Source organism: Adiantum capillus-veneris, chromosome 18 (genome assembly GCF_014529385.1).
Source record: "Adiantum capillus-veneris isolate H3 chromosome 18, ASM1452938v2, whole genome shotgun sequence".
NCBI lineage: Eukaryota > Viridiplantae > Streptophyta > Polypodiopsida > Polypodiales > Pteridaceae > Adiantum > Adiantum capillus-veneris.
Window position 1 is genome coordinate 16,297,508 of NC_140948.1, and position 18,156 is coordinate 16,315,663.

Consider the following 18,156-nt stretch of genomic DNA (forward strand, 5'->3'; position numbering starts at 1 on the left):
GAAAAAGTATCAAACTTGATCGAGTGGCCACCTTCCTTAAACTCTCGGACTTTCTTGCTTTTATCTTCGAGAAAGTCATACTGGTTGGCTTTGTAAAAATTCTTCTTGTTCGCATAGAACTTTCCGTCATTGGAATCTGAGATGTCTGTAGACGAGTCCTCAGTAGAACTGTCAGTCTCTGGGCGAGATGTAGCCTTCTTTGCCTTTTTCTTGCCCTTTCCGAAGCTTTGTGTCTTGCTTCGCTTTTTGCTTTTTCTGTCTTCTTCGATCTAATCCGAGGAGCTAGAAGAACTGTCAGAAGAAGAAGAAGAAGAAGAAGAAGAACTGGGTACTCCTTCAAATCGAACACGCTTCTTCCGTTTCTTTGCCTTGTCAAATGTCCACCGATGACCCAAATATCCCGGGAAGTCAGTGCCTTTCTTCTGCTTTTTGCCGTGCTTTTTGTCTTTCTTTTGCACGTCGAAAAGCTGAGCAATCCGTGCATCAACCACGTTCTCCAATTCCTTCTCCGTATATTTTCTTGGAGGCAGAAGGTTTCTTGAGAGCGGGTTTCGGGAGTGGTGTTGTGGTTCTCTGCCACTCCATCTGTACCTCTTTCAAAGAGGTCTGGTTCATATATTTTGCCATCTTCGGGTCCTTGGCAAAATTGAGCATCATCTTTGTTGCATCACCAATCAATTGACAAAGCTCCATCTCTCTTTGCTCCGCCTGAGTAGGCTGAGGCGGGCCATACTCTCTGTCTGAATCTTCGTTGTGATCCCAGCCCGCATCTCTAGATGCAGAGGGAGTCGACTGATCATTGCCTGAAGCCATAGGTGCCGCGGAAAAAAAATTCGGGGATCGGATTTCCCGTAGAAGAGAAATCGGCCGTGCTCTGATACCAATGTAACAGACTTGGACACTCCAAGTCAAGAATCAACCGCAACAGCACCAAATAACCACTTCAAAACAATTCACAAATCACAATAGATTTGCACTGGCCCGGCGGAGTTCCGTGCCTAGAGATATTGGCCCCAAAGACTAGCGCCCCTTTCGGTATTTCTTTTTATATTAATCAATCATCAAAGTACAAAAGAGCGGTTAGCGTTTCACGCTCAGACTCTGCGTCCAGATGCCCTGAGAAGTGAGGCCCTCACCACTAATTTAAAGGTTACAAGGGATGCCCAAAAGCAAAGCTCCACAGGCTTCAAATCAAAAGCAATTGCTCTCTCTCTCTCTCTCTCACAGAGAGTCAAAACATGAAAGCAAAAGCATTCTCTCTCTCTTTCTCATTTAAGTAGAGAAAAAGCGAAATTTGCGTCGCTCATCATTTTTCCTTTAAAAAAAACTTTTTAAATTTCAGCCTCCGCGATTTTCGGAAATTAGGGTTTTTGGCAGAAATTAGGGTTTGCAGGAATTTTAGGGTTTCTGGCAAAAATTAGGGTTTTTGATGTCCGCCACGTCATCACTTTGTGACATGTCAGGCAGTTTCAATCGGAAGGAGACATCATTTATCTTTTCAGAGATCTGGAAAGGTCCGTGGTATCGCATACTAAGCTTTGGAAAAAGCCTCTCCTTTCCCTTTTTCTTTCTCCAGCGTGCCTTCTCAAAACGTAAGAGCACCCAATCATCCTCCTTCAATTTCAAATTGCGATGATGGCGATCCACTGCCTTTTTCTGTCTTTCTTGAGATTTTTGCAAAGCCTCGCGGACCTTGGCAAAAGCTGTGTCTAGGTCGCACGTGTACTCACCAACTTCAAAAATCGTATCTTTCGTGCTCACGAAGGGTGAATCTCAAATGGCGCCTTCCCCGTCGAAGAGTGTATAAAGTTATTGTAGGCAAATTCCACCAAAGGTAGATACTTTTCCCATTGAGTCTTGTGATCCGAGATATAAGACTTCAATAAATCTAAAACCACTGAATTGGCAATTTCAGATTGCCCCTTAGTCTGCGGGTGGAAAGATGACGAGAACTGCAACCTCTTGCCAATGTTCTCCCAAATTGTCTTCCAAAACAAACTCGTGAATCTGGGGTCCCTGTCGGAGACAATCGTCTCGGGCATGCCATGTAATCTGAAAATCTAGGCCACATACAGTCTCGCTAAGTACTCCAGCTTGACTATTTTCTTTACGGAAATGAAATGAGCCTGCTTGCTATTCTGTTAATAACAATCCAGAAACCATCGTGACCACTCTGTGTTCTCGGGAGATCAAAAATGAAATCCATTTTAATACTTTTCTAGGGGCCGATGGGTATGGGCAAAGGCTATAACAATCCCTGTGCTTTATGCCTGTCAAACTTAACCTTCTGGCATACCAAGCACCTGCGCACAAACTCGTCCACATCCTTCTTGAGTCTCGACAAAAGAAATATCTCTCTACCCCTTTCATGGTGGTAGCAATGCCGAGGTGACCCGTAAAAGGCGGACAGTGGCATTTGATCAATAACCTTTTTCCTTAACGGATATGTAACGCACAACATGGTTTTTCTCATCAAGTAGCCATCCCGAATGGAATATCCTACTACTGTCTCCCCATCCCGTATCCGTGTGAAAACGTTTGCAAAATCCATATCCGTGGCATACTGATCGACCATATCCTCGAAGCTCCTATGATGTATCGCAGAAATAGCCAAAACCAACCGCTTCCGACACAAAGCATCTACCACCAAATCTTTTTGTCCATGCACATGGACAATCTCGAAGTGAAACTGTGACAAGTTGTTCGCCCACCACATCTGCTTTTCCAATACCTGCTTCTGTGACAAGAAGTAGCATAAACTCGATGGTCTGTAAAGACAGTAAAATCCGCTCTGAGTAGGTAGTGCCGCCACTGAGTAAGAGCATGGATAACCGCCAAAAGCTCTTTCTCATAAATCTGTGCTGTCAATTTTGGCCTTGAGAACAATCGACAGTCGTAAGCAATGACATGGCCTTCTTACATTAAGACCGCACCCAGACTACGACCACAAGCATCACAATATACTTCAAATACTTCTGCAAGTCCGGCAAAGTCAAAACTGGTCTCGTAGTCAATTTCTCTTTCAAAGTCTGAAAGGGAGTCACCTCTGTGGGTCCCCACAAGAAAGAGACTCCTTTTTGTGTCAAGATATGCAAAGAGTAACCGCCTATAGTACGAACACAATTCCAAGAAGCTTCTAACTTCATGGACATTCTTCAACTCGGGTCAATCACGGATAGTCTCTATCTTGGCCGGATCCATTTGCACTCCTGCTGCTGACACAATGTGTCTCAAAAAGTGTATCTCTGGTAGGAAAAATTCACTATTCTTTGCATTAATCACTAACTTGTGATCTCGTAATGCCTGAAAGACCTGAAGCATATGATCTCTATGTTCTCCCTCATTCTTGGAGAAAACAATGATATCGTCAAAGAAAGTGCCAACAAATAGCCTGTACTCTTGAAAAATCCTGTCTATCATCCGGTTAAATGTCGCAAGTGCATTGGTTAAGCCAAAAGGCATCACCAAAAACTCAAATAACCCAAAAGTCGTCCGAAAGGTTGTCTTATAGTCGTCTTCTGACGCGATTCAGATCTCATCATATCCACTCTTCAAATCAATCCTACTAAAACAGGAGGATCCCTGTAATCTGTCGTGTGTATCATCGATCCTAGGAATTGAAAATCTGTTCTTGATAGTGATTTTGTTGAGAGCTCTATAATCGATGCACATTCTCCAAGATCCGTCTTTCTTCAAAACCAACAACTTAAGAGAGCAATACGGTGAAGTACAAGCTGGACAAGACCGTTTTCCAAGAGGTCTTTCACTTGGTTCATAATCTCTTCGTTCTGGACTCGACTCACATGGTAAGACGGCCGGTTCAGTGGTGTGCTTCCATGTATCATATCAATGGTATAATCTTCAGGACGAGCGGGTGGTAACTCACCTGGCAGGCCCTTTGAGAAGGAATCGGCATGAGAGTGGAGCGTTCTTTATCAAGTTCAGACATATTTGTCCTATCCTCATCACTTAACTCTTTCAAAAAGATCGAGTAAACAAACAGACTAGATTTCATTAAATTTGAAATGGCAGAAGCCGATACAATAGGGACAAACTCGCCCTTAAGTTTAATATCAAGTACAATGGTTCTGCCCTTCTCTGTGGTCAATGTCGCTTTCCTCACCCGATAGTCGACCACAGCGTTGTTCTTGTGGTACCAAGGAATTCCCAAGAGGACATCACAACCTTCCAAAGGCATTATGTGGAAGTCCTCACGCCCCAAATACCCCTGACAATGCAACCGAAGTTTGCCAATGACAGGTGTAATGGCTACATCCCAACCGGGTGCCGCTAGAATTGCCTCCGCAAGTGGTCCCATCCAATCGAGAGTGATCTTGAGCCGTGCCGCCAATTCCAGTGAAATGAAGTTAACCTTGGCTCCTCCATCGAGAAAAATCATGGCTTCTTGGTCTTTCACTTTGCCCCAAGCGCAACAAATTTCTGTACACTCGTCCAACGTACTAGGACCGATATCCATGCAATCTGGAACCAGTCCTGCTTTCATCTTGCCTTTTCTTCGACGTTCCTCAGCTGCTCTCGAACTCTCAAACCTTTCGTCGTCCTTGTCATTGTGTTCTTTCTATCTTTTTAGGGCATTTCGCAGAGATATGTCCAGTTTTCCCGCATCCAAAGCACTTCCCTTCCCTGATGTAGCGAGCTCTCTCCTGAGGAGTGAGTTTGGATCGAGCATCTTTCTTTTCTGGGTTGCTCTTCCTCTTTCTACTTTCATTTGTTGAAGATTGTTCGGCTCTTTGTGTCATGATCTCATCGGTGGGGTAGGTCAAATTGCCAGAGTGAATGGCAAAACCCCGTTTCGCATGACTCATCAACTCTTGAATGGAAGCTTACTTTTGTTCCAAGCAGTGATCTCGGATCTCTGTAGGTAGACCCAAGGTAAACTGCTCAATCTGTTCCTTGAACGAAATCCTCTTAAATGAAGAGGCGGGTAGAAAAGAGCTCCAGAATCTCTTGCAATAAGCGTCCACTATATCCTTCTGAGTCATCCAAAGATGGTTCCAAGCAGTTCATATGTCACGTTCATACTCTCGAGTCAGCCAAGAAGAAATAAAAAGCCTCTTGAATTTCAATCATTCAACTAGCGCAGTCTTGTTTAATAGAAGCGTGGACCACCAAGTTCGAGCATTCCCCTTAAAGTAAGAGGCAGCTCTTCGAATCTTAAGAGTGCTCTGAGTAACGGCCTCTCGCGAAAGCGATGTCAAACTGTTGTACAAAAGACAAAGCCTTCGAAGCATCTCTATATCCAGAACACGTGTCAAATTTAATTGATTGTCCACCTTCCTTAAGCTCTCGGAGTTTCTTGCTTTTGTCTTCCAGAAAGTCATACTGGTTCGCTTTGTAAAAATTCTTCTTCTTTGCATAAAGTTGTTGTCATCAGAGTCCGAATTGTCTGTAGACCAGTCCTCTGTAGAATTGTCAATCACGGGGCGAGATTTAGACTTCTTTGCCTTTTTCTTGCCCTTTACGAAGCGTTGCTTTTTGCTTCGCTTTTTGCCTTTTTTGTCTTCTTTGCTCGAGTTAGATGAACTAGAAGAACTATCAAAAGAAGAAGAAGAACGGGGTACTCCTTCAAATCGAACACGCTTCTTCTGCTTTCTTGCTTTTTCAAATGTAGACTGACGACCCAAATAACCCAAGAAGTCAATGCCTTTCTTATGCTTTTTGTCGTGCTTTTTACCTTTATTTTGCACGTCAAAAAGCTGAGCAATTCGTGCATCAACCACCTCTTCTCATTCTTCTTTTGTATACTTCTTGGGAGTCGAAGGTTTCTTGAGAGCGGGTTTTCGAGGTGGTTTTCTGGTTTTCTGCCACTGCGTGTGCACCTCCTCGAAAGAAGTCTCGCTCATATATTTTGCGAATTTTGGGTCCTTCGCAAAATTGAGCATCATCTTTGTTGCGTCGCCGATCAATTGTCGACGCTTCGCCTGAGTAGGCAGAGGCGGGCCGAAGAACTTGCGTGAATCTTCGTTGTGATCCCTTCCCCCATCTCCGGATGCAGAGGGAGTCGACTGATCTTTGCTTGAAGCCATAAGTACTACGAAAAAAAAATTAAGGATCGGATTTCCCGTAGAAGAGAAATCGGCCATGCTCTGATACCACTGTAACAGACTTGGATACTCCAAGTCGAGAATCTACCGCGACAACACAAATAAACACTTCAAAACAATTCACAATTCACAATTGATTCGACACTGGCCCGACGGAGTTCCGTGCCTAGAGATATTGGCCCCATAGATTGGCGCCCCTTTCCGTATTTCTTTTTGTATTAATCTGTGTCCAGATGCTCTGAGTTATGAGGCCCTGCCTGCTTATTTAATGAGTACAAGGGATGCCAAAAGCAAAGCCCCAAAGCTATAAATCAAAAGCTAAAAATCCAAAAGCTTTTTGAAAAATAAAGCAGACTCTTTCTCTCTTTCCTTGCGTAGGAAAAGCAAAAGGTCTCTCTCTCTCCTTGCGTAGGAAAAGCAACAAAACTTGCCGCTGCATCAGCCCGCAAAAAGCGTCAGGAATCACGAACGTCCGTACTGCTGCCATGTGGCAAGTCCTCCGCATTTTCTGGGACAGTCACACGTCAACATTTTTCTCTCCGGGGTTCCCACAGGGCAGCCACATCATCAAGGCAGGATCTGTCCATGCCAAAGGGTGGATGTGTGTTGCAATGGGCAGCCACGTCATCAATTTGTGACATTTTGTGACTATGAACGGCCTCTGTGAGGTAGTTTTTTCATTTTTGACCTAGTTGAGCCATGGTTTTTCCCACCTTGTACCGTTGGCGATGTTATGTAGTGTGCCTCTTGGTGGCACAGGTCAAGGGCCATGTGTCACTGAGTTCTAATGAAGAGCTGATGGAGGCGTGCATTGCCTTGATGTCTTTTCGAATGCATGCTAGACGAGCTTCTTATTTCGATTTCACTTAGCAACTATAGTGTGGTGCACTCCAATCAAAAGCTGCAATCACTTCTGACGATGATTGGACGAAACGACAAAATCTACACACTTGGCACCACTTTTAGTACCTCAAAACAACTTGAATAACAGACAAAGAGAGAGAGAGAGAGACGACATGACTCGGTGGAGTTCCAAGCCAAGACGTAGTAGCCCCAAAGACCGGCGCCCCTTACGGTATTTCTTTATTATTAATTCGCAAAGAAACAACTCCCAGGGGTCCGACTCTCTCCAAGACTCTGTGTCCAGATGCTCTCAAGGAATGGCCCTTGGGTCACTTATAAAGAGAACAAGAGATGCCAAAAGCTGTAGTTCTAAAAGCACTTGATCTTAACAGCATCAGCACCAAAAATTGGCGCCTAGAAGCGCCTGCAAAAAACGTGGAATTTCGTACATCAATGCCACGTGTCAGTCCAACGCAATTCGCAGAAATGTCGTATTACAATCAGCATAAATCGTGGGGATCCATGCAATTATGCCACGTGGAAGCCTTTGCCCATCTTAAAATTTTTAGGTCCTTAAAATTTGACTCGGCACCCTCGGCTGAACTTTATAAGTGGGTAAACTATAGTTTCTTCTTCTTTTGCTTCCTTTATAAATAATTTAGGCCCTCGACGGAAACCATAAGACTGTTGACGTGTCAAGCCACTAAAGAACGAAGCCAACCTGCAGATCCCGACCGAGGGGCCTAAACCCTAGAAACAATATAAGAAGAAGAAGCAGTAGAAGCAAAAGCAACAGTAGAAGAAGTTTTCACCAACTTACAAATCTCGCCATGTGGGCCAAGCAATTTAAGAGTTCTCCGTTATAAGCTTACCAGCTTATGGGACCCCGCGTCTAATGGGGGCCGAGTGACAAGGATATTAAAATAAAGCAAGACTCTCTCTCACACACACACACACAAAAGATTTTTGCGTAAAGATTGATGATGGGCAGCTATACGGATGTCTTGCAATTTGTGCTGACATGATGGCGTGGCAATTGTAAGAATTTCTATAAAACGTGCTGGCAGCTTTTGGCGCTAGTGCTTTTGGGACCAGATGCTTTTGAGTTTGAGACTTTTCATGTAACTGCTTTTCATAGGCCAAGAGCCTTTACATATATGCCAAGTGCTCGTTCTTTGGCACGCTTCTGCGTGAAGATGCAAAGCGTGGAGTACCAGCTTGGACTGAGTTGAAGCGATACAAAGAAATACCGAAAGGGCGCCAAAGTTTGGGGCCAATGCTCTCTTGGGGTGGAACACCACCACTCCCCATCTCCTATGCCGTGCATCTCTTTCAATTCAGTGTTATTTGAAGTGCTTAAAGTTGTTCAGTCTGTTCTTTTCCATTGGCACATGGTGCCCGTCTCGGTTATAGAAACACATTATGTACATAATCTCACCAACAACAATGAATTGTCTGCAACATTTCCATATGGCACGTGCGCATCGCACTTGAGCCACGTGGACAAGCTATTGCTACACGTCAAAATCGGTCTTAGTTAGTATAGCTTATGATCTAGTTTCGCATTTTGAGAGCCTCTAAGAGGACATGCATGATCAAGCAGGTCAATAGTTGCATACCCTCACTTGCACAATACAATCCCTTAAGCATAAGTCATTAAGGTTGATTTACTAGTAAATAAAGTTTAAACCCCTTACAAGTAGCATCCTAGGCTTTTTTATGCGGCACCCTTGGCTTCATCCCTTGAACACCAAGAGATCAGCAAGTCATACCAAGTATCCATTCCCTGGCGTTTCTACTTGACCATCATTCCCATCTCCTGGCATTTCCATCAGCATCATGAGTAAGACTTCCAATAGCCTTGCGTTTTGCATCGCCTCTCGTCAACGGTATCCTCAACACCAACATTTGTATCAGCATTTATGCAAGTAATCAAATCAAGTACTTGCTCTGGCACATAGTCACCACCCGAAACGGAAACGGAAACGACAGAAACAGAAACGGAAAAACCGGTGTTTCGGAGTTTCGTCCGAGGTAAAAACAGTTCAAAAACGACACTTTTTTTCCAATTTAAAAACAATGAATTTCATAAAACAAGTAGCCCATGTCACGTGACACATCCCAACCCTACGTGTCCGTGGACAAGCTACACCACAGTAGGGTTCAGTCAGTCCGATCAAGTTAGATTAGCAGTGATCTGACACTTTTGTGAGTCTATTCGTAGACCGTGCATGCCTAGTCACTTAGCGTAGATGCATATCCTCCGGTTGCACACAGCATGATCATCAGAATTCCCATCAGAATCCATTCGCATCAGTTAGGGGAATTTTCCAGTGCATTTAGCCTATTTTTCGATTATTGGGATTTTCACTTATTATTTTTAAGTGACTTTCCTACAAAAGTAGGTAGGGCAATTTTGCTAAGTTAATATATAAGCAAACCAAAGTTCACACTTTCTGGCAGAAGAGGCAATAGGAGCTTCCCGCTCAACAGGCAACTTCTCACGAGTACCCCCCCCCCCCCCCCCCCCCCCCGCAACACCATCGCCAGCAGATCCCGCTTCCATCCTTGGCATTTTTACCAGATCCTCACCTTGGCGTTTTCCCCACAGCATCAGCCTCGCCAGATCAGCCTCATTATCCTAGCGTTAGCAGATCTCCACCATCGCAGGATAACTCAGATTTGCTAGCGTTTTCTCACAACAGCCCACTAGCGTTTTTGGTCTCAGCAGCCAGCGTTTTTGGCAAGAAGTACAGATTCAGCCAGCGTTTAGTTTTCAGCACTAACCTACAGCAGATCCTCGCAGTTTTCAGCCATGACACAGTAGCAGATTCCCCCCCAAGACGGTTGCAGATGTTCCCCCATTTTCAGCCATAAAAACGCAGTCAAAACAGAGAAATTCAGCCACCAAAACAGTCCCGAAAATCAGCAGATAAAAGATCCACAGTTTCAGCCCAAGTCGTCATCAGCATAGTCCCATTGCATCAATCCATTGCATTCGCATTGTACGCCTTTGTGCAATCAAAGTAGACCACTCTCGCCGACGAGAGTGGGGCCTTCGGAGGAGGGTTTTACAACCTCTCGGGTGTCGTATCTCTTCTCTCTCCTCCTCTCAATCTCATTCACTTGCACGCACAATATCCACTCACTTTGTTCGTGCTCATAGCACTCTCCATAAGACGGAAAGCTCTCTCTTTCCCTAAGAACTAAAAGGAACCTTGAGCAATAAAGATCACTAATCTTGAGAAAATACAACATTCATTCCGTTGCACCTTACATTGGTATCAGAGCTTTGGAAGTGTTCTGCATTACTCAAGGAAAGAACCACAATAATTTTTTTTGCTTGTTGCGATCGCACGAACCCAAGTTTACTTGGGCGTGGCGATTCCTAATCGTGTTTTGTTGAAGAGTGACAGGAATCCCAAGAAAGAAGGGCTTGTCCAACCTCCCCTTGTGTCTCTTTTCACTCATTAAGAGCGGACAGTGCACTTAACGGCCAGCCAATCGGCGTGAGGTGGGAAAAAGCAACCTTGGTGTGAGCGCAAGGCCGCCAAGGGTTGCGCCCGCAGAAAAGGGTAAAACTCGGGTGAAGAGAAGATTCTTCTCCAACGCGATTTGCAAGCGAAAGAACACCTCAAGAACCTCAAGAACCCAAGATTCTCACGAATCAAGGACCTCAAGACCCTCATGAACCCAAGTTCCTCGTGAACTTAAGAACCCAAGACCCGCAAGAACCCAAGTTCCTCGTGAACTTAAGAACCCACAAGAACCCACGATTGCAGGATGGTCATCACTCGAAGCGGAATGGATACTTCGCTTGGAGGTGATGAGCATGAGAGAGGCGAAGAAGAATTTTCCCCACCAGGAGGTTTTTCTGACCCTTCCCCATCTACGACAAAGATTGCACTGACTCCTATGGAGGAGTTGGACCAAGAAAGAGACGCAGAAAGAAAAGCCTACGAAGAAGATATGGCAGCCATCGAGCGTAAGTACCAAGAACGAAGGGCAGCCATAGAAGCAGAATTTTATCGTGAGAACAAAGCTCAAATGCAAGAGTTATTGCGACTCTTTTCTCAACCTCAGGCACAGATGCAACAGGATCGGAAAAAGGAGACTCTCAGTCTCTTCTTCTCCACAGCATGACACACAGGAATTGCATGATGAGAAGCATGATGAATTGAATGATAATGATTTGCATGATGATTTGAATGACAATGATAAGCATGATGATTTGGATGCCAATGATTTGCATAATGATTTGGATGACAATGACAAGCATGATGATTTGCATGATCAAGATGTGATTTCTCACGAGCATGATGAATTGCATGAAGATGATGTGATTGTTCACAAGAATGATGTGTTAGTGGATGCTTTTCCTAGCGAAGCTAACCTCGTTGTAGATTCGATCAATCACGAAGATCTGATCTTGGCTTTCGAGTCGAGGTCCAAAGAACCCCCACAGGACGATTCGATCATTCAGGACGAACCGATCTTGGCTCTCGAGCCTTGGTCCAAAGAACCATCACAGGAAGTATTATGTGTTCGCATGATTGATACGCACGCATTGTTCGAGTGTTTCATTCGTGACGGTTTCTTGTATTTTAGTCAGCATCGTTATGTGATCCCTTTTTCTAGGCATGACATATTGCATGTTGAGCACGTTTCTATCATGGATGAGCACGAATGTATGCGGATTGTTCATGAAAAGTTGAAAAGTCTGTATGTCAAGAAGTCACATTCCATGTCTCTTTCTTGGCGTGACATAGTTCCCGAAAGACCACATGATAGTATGAGCACCAAGCATAGGCATTTCCATTGTGATTTGCCACAATTGATTGATTTCGATCCAACCGAAAAGATTCGTCCTCATTGTTTGCATGTGTTTGATGAACGGGTTCTCACTCCATCTATTTGTTCATATACATCGCATACACAGTCTTTAGAGAAGACAAGATTTTTTTCCTTCACTTTACATGGAATGGGTATGTTCATGGTTTTGTGTTGGAGAGGAATTTTCAGCCATGGAGATTCTTGAAGACGGAAGAAGCAGGACTCTAGACGAAGTTGAAGCATTGAAGGAGCCACAGAAGACTGTCGCTTTCGGCACTGCCCAAAGAAGCAAGCGTTGCAAACCTTTATAAAGTTCAAGTACCACATGACCCACACATCAGAGTGGGCCGGCGAAGAGTCCCTTCCAAGATTCCGAATGCTGTTGGCGATCTCCCTCGACGCCATACAGTTCGGTACCAGCACCTCACTTTGAAAAAGAGGGGATGTCACGTGACACATCCCAACCCTATGTGTCCGTGGACAAGCTACACCACAACAGGGTTCAATCAATCCGATCAAGTTAGATTAGCAGTGATCTGACACTTTTGTGAGTCTATTCGTAGGCCGTGCATGCCCAGTCACTTAGCATAGATACATATCCTCCGATTGCACACAGCATGATCATCAGAATTCCCATCAAAATCCATTCGCATCAGTTAGGGGAATTTTCCAGTGCATTTAGCCTATTTTCCGATTTACTGGAATTTTCACTTATTAATTTTAAGTGACTTTCCTACAAAAGTAGGTAGGGCAATTTTGCTAAGTTAATATATAAGCAAACCAAAGTTCACACTTTCTGGCAGAAGAGTCAACAAGAGCTTCCCGCTCGACAGGCAACTTCTCAACAGTACCCCCCCTGCAGCACCATCGCCAGCAGATCCCGCTTCCATCCTTGGCGTTTTTACCAAATCCTCACCTTGGCGTTTTCCCCACAGCATCTGCCTCGCCTCACTATTCTAGCGTTAGCAGATCTCCACCATTGCAGGATAACTCAGATTTGCTAGCGTTTTTTCACAACAGCCCACTAGCGTTTTTGGTCTCAACAGCCAACGTTTTTGGCAAGAAGTACAGATTCAGCCAGTGTTTAGTTTTCAGCACTAACCTATAACAGATCCTCACAGTTTTCAACCATGACACAGTAGCAGATTCCCCCCCAAGACGGTTGCAGATGTTCCCCCATTTTCAGCCATAAAAACGCAACCAAAACAGAGAAATTCAGCCACCAAAACAGTCCCAAAAATCAGCAGATAAAAGATCCAAAGTTTCAGCCCAAGTCGTCGTCATCATCGGCATAGTCCCATTGCATCAGTCCATTGCATTCGCATTGTACGCCTTTGTGCAATCAAAGTAGACCACTCTCGCCGACGAGAGTGGGGCCTTCGGAGGAGGGTTTTACAAACTCTCGGGTGTCGTATCTCTTCTCTCTCCTTCTCTCAGTCTCATTCACTTGCACGCACAATATCCACTCACTTTGTTCGTGATCATAGCACTCTCCATAAGAGGGAAAGCTCTCTCTTTACCTAAGAACTAAAAGGAACCTTGAGCAATAAAGATCACTAATCTTGAGAAAATACAACATTCATTCCGCTTCACCTTACAGCCCAAGAGCCTAGAGAGACCATGGGTATACTCAGAAAGTTGAAGAGGACAAGTCACAAGTCATAAATCCTAATATTAAACTTCGAAATTTGAAACTTAATGCTCAAAATCAGAAACATCAAACCTACAAATTACAACTGACAACTTATAACTTCCAAGACATGTCACAGACTCACATATCAAAATGTATGACCGTGCATAAGCTGCAAGAGTCATACTATGCTTAATCCAAATATCAATGTCAAGGCTCAAAACATAGCAAGTTGAAGTGACGAGTCGTGACTCGTAATTTCCAAAATCGAAATCACATACTTTCATAAATCACGATTCGTTGGCAATTGGATACATAAATCACTGCTAACTCAAAAAGATAGGGTCCAGACTCCATAATAATAGATGATAAATGAGTCAATGATCATACTAAACTGTCATCTATGATCAAATCAAAATGTAAGTACTAAGTAGCAATGAGCATGCTCAAGAATCTGACTCCTCTGCGTCATCCTCCGCCGCCTCATCCTCTTTACTCTCCTCACTCGAAGAAGAGGAGGAGGACTCTTCCGCACTCGTTGAAGCTCCAGCTGCACTAGTGCCACCAACTCGAGCTCTTGCCCTTCGCCGCCTCTGTCCCCTCGTATCATGAACTGGAGCAATAGCCTCTTCATAGAGTAAGGCATACAAATCGCGCTCGTACTGTGGGCTATCTGGAATGTCACGCACCTTCTCAATGTCAATTTTATCGACATTGACTTGTGTAGGCTCAGGGGAATTAGAAAGCTTCTCAAGCAACTGTAGGTTGCAATTACAAAACACCAATCTCTCAAGCTGTAAGGTTGTGAGCTTATTTCTCTTCTTTGTATGAAAGAGAGACCAAGTACTCCAATTCCTCTCACAAGGACCAACAGCACAATCTTGTGAGAGGACTCTAATGGCAAGGCGTTTCTGCAAACAACATATCACAATAAAGAGGAAAGAGTTTAAAACTTGGTTTTGCACAAAAATTCAGAATTTGCAAAGCATAGGGCTAGAGCCTAGAATGTGGTGTAACATGGGAGTAGTATTTACCAAAGTAGGTGCACAATTCCCATACTTCTCCCACCATGAGACTGGCTGAAGTTGTGTCTTTACAGTGGCTCGACAAAAATGGCTGGTTTCATTTCGAAAGGCCAGCAAATCATTTTCTATCCTACTTGCCATTGTTACATCACCACATGTATACTTTGCCACATACTCTTGAAGTCCATTGTCTAACTCTTCTTCCCCAAATTGTTCTTCACTACGCCATAAAGGATGTAACAAATGCGCCACACCATGGATGGGTTTATGAAACCAATTCCCCACACCTCCCGCAACTCACCAACCCTGTTAACATTGAACAACATGGACATATATATGACATAAAGAAAGGGGCAAAGAAATTCAGCCATTTATGACATGAGATTTGAAGTAGTCCCACCTTGACTTTACGCCTTAATTGAGTTCACTTCCTAGTATCCACGAACTTGCTAAGTGCGACGGGGGGACCTATATGATCTTGCTCTGGGCCTAGACATCCTCTTACCATACGAATTCCAGTACCGACCACTTCCCGTCTGCGGGTGAATCTACCGTTCACATTGGCCATACAATGTCCGACCGTTTGCTACTTCAAAAAGAGGGTCTCAAAACAAATAAAATAAACCCCATTGGAAAGAAACCAACAACCAAGGTTAGCAGTTGCCACATCTTTGTGACATGGTTAATAACTGCAACGTCCTCGTGACACTATGAGTACATAGACAAAATTAGGGAAGCTCTCAACAGAAATGCATACTTGGCAGAGGAGAAGTAAGTTTATATTCTTTGTAACTACCAACAAAAAGTATCCGACATTTGGGCCACGTTGCACTTTTGGATGCGGTCCCAATGAGGATAGATGGTCAGAAGACCCATGGGAGCCCAACGGAAGCATCTCCTAAAATTTAGAGAACTGCTATTTTGGGCCGTGAAATGTGTTCGCGTCATTACCTCCGGTATGACTAGAGGAACATTGTACAACTTTGCCGCGAAGTCAACTGGGCAACCGGTCAGGATATTTTTAAGCGGCAAACTGTCCCAGGTTAGGAGCTATGGAATGCTTCCTTTCCCTCTTATGTACAGTGCGGTGCCAGGAGTGATGCCCTGCACGCTACGCACTGCCCTCTCTCTCCCCTACGAGCAGTATGTTATGCCCCACTAGTGGGCTTTTCATTTGACCAATGTACAGTTATGTGGGTTCATGCGGGATTGCCGAGGCAAGAGCCTCTTGCATAGGTACTGGATTAGCTAGCGGCTAATCCCCCGCAGGTACAGGTGAATTCGGAGAGGTTTCACGCCAGAAATCTCGTCCGATTCAAAGGGCAAGTAGCCCTACAGGTGCGGGAGCTCGAGGTCTTGCTACAGATGCGACCGACACGCGAAGCGGAGCCCAAAACAGGGAATTACAGCCTGCTGTGTATTTTTGCAGGTTTAGGGTTTCGGCCCTAAACGGACCCTAATACCCCCAGGAGGTTCGGGGACGCAAGGGGACCGCTGTACAGGTGAACTGGCGCATTTTCGGGGCAGAAAACAGAGAATTCAGCGTGCTGCAGATTCTCGCCATGTTTTGCAAAGTGTCCGTATGTGTCGGGAAAGTCACCTATTGTGTGGGGATATTGACTGTGAAGCGTCCTAGTAAAGTTATGCTGCCGAAATCGGGCCAGAACAGGTGTTTCTTAGCCTAGATTGTGTGGGGCAGCTTGTGGGAGATCACAGGTTTTATTCCCTTTGATAAAGAATAAAGAAATACCGAAAGGGGCGCCAATTTTGGGGCCTACAGGTTGTCGGTGTCTGCTCGGAGCATTCTAGCTTCCGAGCCGTGTGTGTGATTAAGTGTTAATTCCCGTTACAAGTTACCTTTGCAAAGTACTCTGTGTGTGTCTAAAGTAAAGAATTTCGGGTGAAAGCCAACACCTACCGCCCTACGGGCCGGTTTCACATAGAGTAGGCCTAATGTGCTCCCCTCCATGTCAGTGATGCGCAAAACTGTGTAGATAGGATTGAGGGATTTTACTAGTGCCTCTGCCTCCAACCACCAAGTTTCATTGAAAACACTGCGTCGAAACTCTGTGAACCGTGGCTTTTTAATTTGATCCCAAGCAAGCCATTCCTCACAGCTAATCATGCGTATGAGATTTGGCCGCACTCTAATGAGACGCTCAAGCACAATGAACATATAAGCAAATCTGGTGGAAGAGGGCTTCAAAATCTCAAGAGTATTGTTGGCCCGAAACATGCTAAGTGCTTTAGGCCTCTTAGCCACAAACTTGACCATCTTCTTAACAGTAGCAAAGAGCTCATGTATCCAAGGTATCTTGCCAATATCCTCAATGAGCGCACGTCCAAGGAATGAGAAGCACAAGGTGTCCACACAATGGTAGGAAATGCAACCTCAAACAGTGTCCCATAGACACACAATTACTGCCATTGTCAATCACTACTTGCACAACATTCTCTTTTCCAATTGCATTAATGACCTTTTCAATTTCTACAAAAATGTAAGCACCTATGATAGTGACACCTGCACCTCAAGCATCTAAGGCCTTCCAAAACATAGTTCCCTTGCATGAAGAAATCAAGACATTGTAGACACTTCTCTTCCGCACTTCTGACCATCCATCACAAAGTATAGTGCATCCATACTTCTTCCATGTTTCCTTGAGGAAGTCAAGTTGTGTGTCCACGCATATCTTCTCCTTTTTAAGCTCCCGTGTGCGCAAGGTCTCGGAGGAAGGACCCTCCCACTTACATCCTATGCGACTCATTGCCCTCATTGTCTTCTTCCATTGCTTTGTCTTGGCCACATTGAAAGAAATAGCACACCTTATGAACAAACGTGTCACCTCACGGGTAGCTAACCTCATAGCTTGCTTTTGAAGGCCAGCTTTAATGCTTGTAGCTTGCAGAGACGGTGACCCCTTTCTCCCTGCTTGAACATTTGGCAAAGGAGTCCTTATTGCACAAGAAGTCAATGACACACCTGCACTTCCTGTTGTGGACTCCAATCTACTCCTTTTAGAGCTCACTTGGCTTGCTTCTCCTACACTCTGACTTGTTTGAGTCTCTTCTTCAATGTTGACCAAATCCAAGCGTTTTGCTTTCCATACTTCAAGACCAGCTTTAACAATAACCGGGACGTTTGCACAAGGCGCCATATCCTTGCCAAGGACATGTCCAAGATGGTCTTTCACACGAGTTACACTCCCTGTCTTCTCAATCCCACAAAAGTTGCATCTCTTTTTTTTTTAAGGCCCCTCCTCCTTCGTAGCCGGCCAATTTGGTGACATATCTCCAACACGGGTCTGTCATAGTGTTTGTGAAGCCCCTGCAAGGTAGGCACATGACGAACACACTCAACCCACACATGCATCTCTCTCTCTCTCTCTCTCTCTCTCTCTCTCTCTCTCTCTCTCTCTCTCTCTCTCTCTCTCTCTCTCTCTCTCACATTGTGTTCAGTTCTCTTAAGTGAAGTGAAGTAACCTTGTGTTTGTGCTAAGTACTAGATCCGAGTTAACAATCCTTAAACCCTTCCACTGCACCTAACATAGCATTTTGTTTATGTCATGTTGGTTCCTCGCCATATGCAATGTGCTTTGAACTCCGATGCACATGAACTCCCGTCGGAACCAATCTTCCAGCTCTACGTCCAAATGCCTGAAAGAGTGGCCCTGGGGCACTTATAAAGAGTACAAGGGATGCTAAAAGTAGAGCCCCAAAAGCATTGGGCTTAAAGCACTTGATCCTAAAAGTACCCGCTCCT

General features: G+C 44.6%; 1 protein-coding gene and 1 pseudogene across 2 annotated transcripts in view; both read right to left on the reverse strand.

Moving 5' to 3' along the window:
- Positions 1-18,156, reverse strand: part of LOC147435281 (zinc finger CCCH domain-containing protein 56-like) — a 39,313-nt gene that overhangs the window by 10,438 nt on the left and 10,719 nt on the right. The window lies entirely within an intron of this gene.
- LOC147435282 (uncharacterized) lies at positions 13,615-17,733 on the reverse strand (annotated as a pseudogene).